This window comes from Berghia stephanieae, chromosome 5 (genome assembly GCF_034508935.2).
Source record: "Berghia stephanieae isolate SIO BIC M18660-M18661 chromosome 5, UCSD_Bste_1.3, whole genome shotgun sequence".
NCBI lineage: Eukaryota > Metazoa > Mollusca > Gastropoda > Nudibranchia > Aeolidiidae > Berghia > Berghia stephanieae.
Window position 1 is genome coordinate 3,730,507 of NC_088364.1, and position 7,500 is coordinate 3,738,006.

The window sequence follows — 7,500 nt, forward strand, 5'->3', positions numbered from 1 at the left end:
ATTTTTTTTTTATTATTAAAAAAATTTATTTTCTATTTTTTAATTGTTTTTAATTGGGGTATTTTTTTTCCCTTTCTATTTTTATTTTTATTTTTTTATTGGGGTATGGAAAAAATTTATTTTTTAAAAACCCGGGATTTTTCCCCGGGAAAAGGCCACGAAAAAAGGGTTTCCAATTTCCATCCCACCCTTTTTTTCCCCCCCGGGGGTTTGGGGGAAAGGGAAAAATCCAAAAATTTTTTTTTAAATAATTGTTTTTTGGGGTCGGGGTTGGTTACAAGTTTAACCTTTCACCACCTTTTTTTTTTTGGGAAATTAATGGAAAACATTTTTCCCCTTTTTCTCAAATTTGGTTTTTTTAAAACCTGGGTCTAGGGTTTTGGGGGACCTTTAAATTTCCTTATTTTTCCACACCCTTTTTGGGGGGTTCATTTGGGGCCCCAAACAACAGACATTTTCTCTTTTTCTCTCTTCTTTTATTCTATCCCCTTCCTTCCCTTTTCTCTATCTCTCTCTTCCTTTTCTGGGGGTCTTTGGCTTCCTTTCCCCCCTTCTCTTTTTTATCTCTTCCTTTTTCCCCCCTTGCCCTTTCCCCAAAAAACTTCCCCACCCTTTTCTCTTTTTCTATTTTCCCCTTTTTCACCCCGGGGTCTTTCCCCAAAAAACCCCCCCCTCCCCCCCCCCCCCTTTTTTCCCCCTTCTCTATCTCTCTCATTCCTTTTTTCCCCTTTTTATCCCCTCCTTTCCCCATCCTTCTCTTCTCATATCTTCCTTTTTCCCTTCTTTCCCAAAAAACTTTCCCATCCTTCTTTCTTCCCCATCTTCCTTTTCCCGGGGTTTTTCCCAAAAAACTTTCCCCATCCTCTCTTCTTCTTTCATCTTCCCCTTTTTCCCCCATTTTCTTATCCCCCGTTTCCCCCTTCTATCTTCTCTTTTCCCTTTCCTTTTTCCCTCCCCCTTATAGGCCATCTTAAAATTTTCCCCTTTCTCTTCCTATCTCTTGCCTTTTTCACCTTCTTATCCTCCATTTTTTCCTTCTTATCTCTATTCTTCCCTTTTTCTTCATTCTTCCACCCTTTTCCCCTTCTTTTCTCTTTTTCCCTTTTTCCTTCTTCCCTCTTTCCTTTTCCTCTCTCTCTCTCTATTCCTTTTCCCTTCTTATTTTTCTCCTCTCCTCTTCCCCCTTCTCTATATAAAATTTTTTTTAAATTATATTAAAAAAAATTTTAATTACCCTTTTATCAACAAATTCCTTTTTCCATTGGGCCCAGGAAGGGCCTCAAAAAATAAAGGTTTTTTCCCTTTTTACATCACCCTTTTTAAAGGGGGCAACCAAAAAAACCAACCTTTCCTAATCTTTGGAATTGTTTTTCCCCCTGGGCGGGGTAAAAAAAAAAATCATTTCCATTTTTTTAAAAATTATTTTTTGGTTTTTCAGGGGGGTTTTGGTCATCATTTTCCCATTTTTTAATTTAAATTTTGTTTTTTTTCCCGGGTCAATAAAAGAAAAAATTTCCACCCTTTTCCTCTTTATTTTTTTCCCGGGGTAATACCAGAAAAACTTTTTCATCCATTTTCAATTTTTGTTTTTCCCCCGGGGTCGGGGTGGGAAAACCTTTTATTCCTATTCATTATTTTTTTTCCCCCTCCGAAGGGTTTTGGACAGACAAACCCCCCAAAATTTTCTTCAAACCAATCTGTTTTTTAAATTTCAAAAAGGGTCGAAATTTACCTCTTTTATATAACCTTTTTCCTTTTTCCCCCTTAAAGGGTTTTAAACAACAGTAAAATTTCCACTTTCAACCTTTTCATAAATTTTTTTTCCCGGGTTTTCCCTAGTTTTTTTTTAAATTTTTTTTTTGGGGGGGGGTTGGGGGGGGGGGGGGGGCCCCCAAATTTATTCAAAATTCCTTTTTTAGGCCAAAAAAAAAATTTAATTTTTTTAATTTTTGTTTTTAAAGGGGTATTTTGGACAAAAAAATTTATTTTTATCATTTAACCCAAACCTTTTAAAAAAGGGGGGTGGGGGAAGGCCCGAAAAACCCCAAAAAATTTTTTTCAGGGTGGGGTTTGGAAAAAACAAAGCCATTTTTTTATTTTGTCTTTTTAAAACCGGGGTTAAAGGGAAATTGGCTGGAAAAATTTCCCCCCTTTAATTATTTTTTTTTTTAAGGGGTCTCAGGGTAAAACCAAAGGAAAAATTTTAAATCTTTTTATAACATTTTATTCCCCTTTTAATTTTAAAAAAACCAAACAAATTTTTAAATTCCTTTTAACACAAAATTTTGTTTTTAAAATGGGTGGGAGGGCCGGAAATGGGGCCCCTTCCCTTTATTAATTTCTTTTTTGGGGGGGTTTGGGCCCACAAAAATTTTTATTTTTTATCCAAATTTTTTTTTAAATTGGCGAAAAGGGTTTTTGGCCACAGAAAATTTTTATTTTTCACCAAAAATTTTTTAACCCTTTGGGATGGCCAAAAAAATTTTTTTTCCCCTTTTTAAAATTAAAATTTTTCCTTTTTAGGGAAAAGGGCCCAAACCGCCCCTTTTATTCAAAAATTTTGTTTTTAACCCGGGGGTTCATTTGGGACGGAAAATTTCCCTTTTACATTTTTTTTCCTTTTTAGGGGGTTTGGGGTTGGCCAAAAAAGGGGAAAAGGGTTCCTCCCTTCCTTCCCTATTTGCCTTTTTCCCCGGGGTAGGGTTTTAAAGGACAGTAAAAGGTTTTCCCATTCCTTTTATCATCATTTCTTGTTTTTATGAGAAACCCTTAAAAAAGGAACCCAGACAAAACTTTTTCCAAATTTTCCACAAATTCCTTGTTTTTTCCCCGGATGGGGTTATACCCGGGAAAAAAAGTTTTTTTCTTACCAACCACCACCCTTTTTAAGGGGGTAGGGTTGGGCTAAAAAAACTTTCAAAAACTTTTCCTCCCAAATTTTTTTAACGGGATTGGCCACAAAACGTTTTCCTTTCCTTTTACATCTTATAATCGTTTTAATGGGTTGGGTATGGCCCAAAACAAAAAAGCCCAAAAAACAGAACCCCCTTAATGGGAGCCCCAATTACTTTTCTACCCTTTTTCTTTTCCTATATTTGGGGGGTTTTTCCCACCTTTCATTTTTATGGCCAAAGACAACGTTTCACCTTCCTTTCATATCTTTCTTTCCTTTTCACCCCGGGTGGGGTTCCAAAAAAATTTCCACCCCCTTTTTTAGCCTTTTTTTCCCCCCTGGGTCAGGGTATAGGCCACGGGAAAAAAACGGGTTTCCATCCTTTTTATCACCCTTTCCAGGGCTTTTCACCCGGGGGCGGGTATTAGGCCACAGACAAACAGTTTCCACCTTCTCTTTCATCATCATCATTGCATTTTTCCCCCTGGGTCGGGGGGTTTAAAAGGCCACGGGGAAAAAATTTTTCCTTTCCTTCTTTCATCACATTTTCCCTTTTTTCACCCTGGGCCCGGGTTTAAAAGGGCCACAGAAAAAACAGTTTCCTTTCCTTCTCTTTCCATCATTGCTTTTTCCCCTGGGTCGGGTATAGGCCACGGGAAAAACCCTTTTCCCTCCTTCTCTATCATATCATTTTCCCTTTTTCACCGGGGTCGGGGGTATACCCCCAAAGCAAAACATTTTCCCATCCTTCTCAAACATCTTCCCAACATTCCCCTTTTTCCCCCTGGGTCGGGGTTTTGGCCCAGACAAACATTTTCCCTTCCTTCTCTATCCTCATCTCATTCCCTTTTTTCACCCTGGGTCGGGTTGGGCCCACAGACAAACATTTTCCCCCTTCCTATTTAAATCATAAAGGGCCCCTTTTTCCCCCGGGTTCAGGGTTTTGGCCCACAGACAAACATTTTCCACCCTTCTCTCACCCATCATCATTGCCTTTTTCCCCCGGGGTCGGGTTTGGGAAAAAGACAAACGTTTCCACTTTCTCTATCATAAATCTTCTTCTTTGCCTTTTTTCACTCTCGGTCAGGGTATTAGGCCACGCCAAAACCATTCCTCCTTTTTAAAAACATTCTCTTTTGCCTTTTTCCCGGGGTCAGGGTATGGCCACAAAAACAAATTGGGTTTTAAAAATCCCCCTTCCCCTTTTTCTTTTTTCATTTCCTTTTTTTCCTTTTTTTCCTTGGGGCCCCTTTTTTTCACCGGGGTCAAGGGTTTTTAAAAAAGGGGCCACGGGGAACAAATTTTTAGGGTTAAATTCCCTTTTTTTTTATCCAAACATGGGGGGCCTTTTTTACCCTTGCCCCCGTAAAAAGGGGGAATAAGGCCCCAGAAAACAAAAAACGGGGTTTCCATCCCTTTTTTTTTTTCCTTTTTTATCACCCCCTAACCCATTTCTTTTTCACCCCCGGGGGCCGGGGGCCCGGGAAAATTTGGGGGGGACCGGGGGGGGACAAACCAGTTTTTCCCCTTCTCTATCTTCTTAATCATGCCTTTTTAAACCCGGGGTTTCGGGGGGTTTTTTTTTTTTGGCCCCCAAAAAACCAGCCCCCAAAAAATTTTCCATCCTTTTCCCCTACCCCATTTTTCCTTCTTTTCAGGGGCCTTTTTCCCCCGGGGTTTCGGGGGGTTTTTTTTAAAAAGGCCCACAAAAAACAGTTTTTCCAAAATCCTTTTTTCTTTTTTTTTCCCAATTTTTCAATCCCCTTTTTAAAAATTTTTTTAATTTCGGGGTTTTTATTGGGGCCACAAAACCAAACATTTTTTCCATCCTTCTCTATCTTCATCTTTCTTTGGGCCTTTTTTCACCCTGGGGTCAGGGGTTTTTTTTTAAAGGCCCAACCCCCCCAAAAAAAAAAAAACAAACGGGTTGTTTTTCCTTTTTTTTAACTTATCATCTTTCCCCTTTTTTCCCGGGTTTAAGGGTATGGGCCCAAAAAAAAAAACCAAAAACCGTTTCTACCCTTTCTCTAAATCATCATCATTCCCTTTTTTTCCCCTGGGCCCGGGGGGGTTTTTTGGCCCCACAGAAAAAACATTTTTCCACCCTTTTCTCTATCTTTATCATCTTTGGGCCTTTTTTTTAAACCCTGGGTCGGGGGTAAAAAGGCCACAGAAAACAGTTTCATCCTTTCTTATTTTCCTCATTCCCCTTTTTTTTCCCCTGGTTCAGGGGGTTTTTATTAGGGGCCACAGAAAAACTTTTCCCTTTCCTTTTCCCCTATTCCTGAGCCTAACTTTTTTTTTAAATCTCTTTTCCTGGGTTTCCCAAATTCTCTTTATTCAGCTTTTTTAAATTTCTTTCCATTTTCCCTTCGGGGCCCCTTTCCCCTTGATCTTTTTGCCCTGGGGTTTTCCACCCCAACGGGTTACATTGCATTTTGAAATTTAAAACTCCAAAATTACTATGTTCCAATCATTTCTCTACTGCCGATCTGGGTTTTTTTTTTTTTGTTTTGTTTTTTTTTGGTTGGTTTTTTTTTTTTGTAATGTATTTCGGTTTTCATTGGTTTTTTGTTGTTGTTTGTTTGTTGGAAGAAGAAGGTTTTGGGCCAGAAGTTTCGTTTTTGGTATTTTTTTAATTCGTTTTTTGTTGATGACCTTTGACAGCCCACGGCACACGAAACGTTTCTGGCCCAAAACCCTTCTTCATCCAACAAACAAACAACAAAAAACCCAATGAAAACCGGAATACATTACAAAACATAAAAAGACAAAAAAAAAACCAACAAAAAACGAAACCAGATCGGCAGTAGAGATATTGCTCCGTTATTATAAGAATCAATTTACCTCACTGACACAATGTTAGCCCCACAACTCTCTTGTCTTAGAGAAGAATATATTATTATGAATGCCAAAACACGATCCATGAACATCTCGTTATTCTATAAATCTATGAATGAAACTCGTGTTACTAACAGGGGCTATCCCAGTGACGTGGGCACACCTGTATCCTCTGCCTTTTTAAATGTTTTTAATGTATTTTTATAACTTAAAAAAGAACATCCCAGATTTAATCCTTTGAAGTAAAACATCAAAAAGCATCACGAGTTATTGTCCTGATCCTTCATTCTCTTGTTCCCCCCCCCCCCCCCCCCACATAAATCTACGATTCATTAAAAAAAAGATGAAACGATTGGCGTTTACATTTGACTTCATGCAAGGAGTATAACGGATCAACACACACAACTCTGTGTGACCATGATCTTTTATAGTCTGGATAACATAGATAGTATGCGCTTGGCTAAGAAGCTCACAACATTGCCATCCGGAAGTATAACGGACCAACACACAAAACTGTGTGTATCCATGAACGTTTATAGTCAGGTTGATACAGTTCAGTGAGCATTACTCATAAAAGCGGATGGCAAAAAACAATAACAAAGACCTGCGTGACGTCAACTTCGAACTTTCTATAGTTAAGTGAGAATTACTCATAAACGTGAATGGCAAAAAAAGAAGGGTTTTGAGCTCGAAATTTCTTGATATTTCGTTATTTTTTTTAAAGCTGTTATATTCATCTTTTATTTGTTACATTTTACACTCCACAGCTTCTGACAGCTTTGTGTCACTTTAAATGAGGCAGTCTGGCACACTCCACAGCTTCTGACAGCTTTGTGTCACTTTAAATGAGGCAGTCTGGCACACTCCACAGCTTCTAACAGCTTTGTGTCACTTTAAATGATGCAGTCTGGCACACTCCACAGCTTCTGACAGCTTTGTGTCACTTTAAATGAGGCAGTCTGGCACACTCCACAGCTTCTAACAGCTTTGTGTCACTTTAAATGGGCAGTCTGGCACACTCCACAGCTTCTGACAGCTTTGTGTCACTTTAAATGAGGCAGTCTGGCACACTCCACAGCTTCTGACAGCTTTGTGTCACTTCAAAATGAGGCAGTCTGGCACACTCCACAGCTTCTAACAGCTTTGTGTCACTTTAAATGAGGCAGTCTGGCACACTCCACAGCTTCTAACAGCTTTGTGTCACTTTAAATGAGGCAGTCTGGCACACTCCACAGCTTCTGACAGCTTTGTGTCACTTCAAATGAGGCAGTCTGGCACACTCCACAGCTTCTGACAGCTTTGTGTCACTTCAAATGAGGCAGTCTGGCACACTCCACAGCTTATAACACTTGTGTCACTTTAAATAAGGCAGTCTGGCACACTCCACAGCTTCTGACAGCTTTGTGTCACTTTAAATGAGGCAGTCTGGCACACTCCACAGCTTCTGACAGCTTTGTGTCACTTTCAAATGATGCAGTCTGGCACACTCCACAGCTTCTAACAGCTTTGTGTCACTTTAAATGAGGCAGTCTGGCACACTCCACAGCTTCTAACAGCTTTGTGTCACTTCAAATGAGGCAGTCTGGCACACTCCACAGCTTCTGACAGCTTTGTGTCACTTCAAATGAGGCAGTCTGGCACACTCCACAGCTTCTAACAGCTTTGTGTCACTTTAAATGAGGCAGTCTGGCACACTCCACAGCTTCTAACAGCTTTGTGTCACTTTAAATGAGGCAGTCTGGCACACTCCACAGCTTCTGACAGCT

At 39.6% G+C, this 7,500-nt stretch overlaps 1 protein-coding gene across 2 annotated transcripts in view; it reads left to right on the forward strand.

Moving 5' to 3' along the window:
• LOC144972255 (substance-K receptor-like) overlaps positions 1-7,500 on the forward strand; it is a gene marked incomplete at its 3' end in the record, with an annotated part of 252,558 nt that overhangs the window by 166,031 nt on the left and 79,027 nt on the right. Inside the window, 1 exon segment of one of the 2 annotated variants that reach the window (XM_078913302.1) lies at positions 6,537-7,500. This exon segment is cut by the window's right edge and continues 878 nt beyond it. 2 annotated transcript variants of the gene reach the window in all.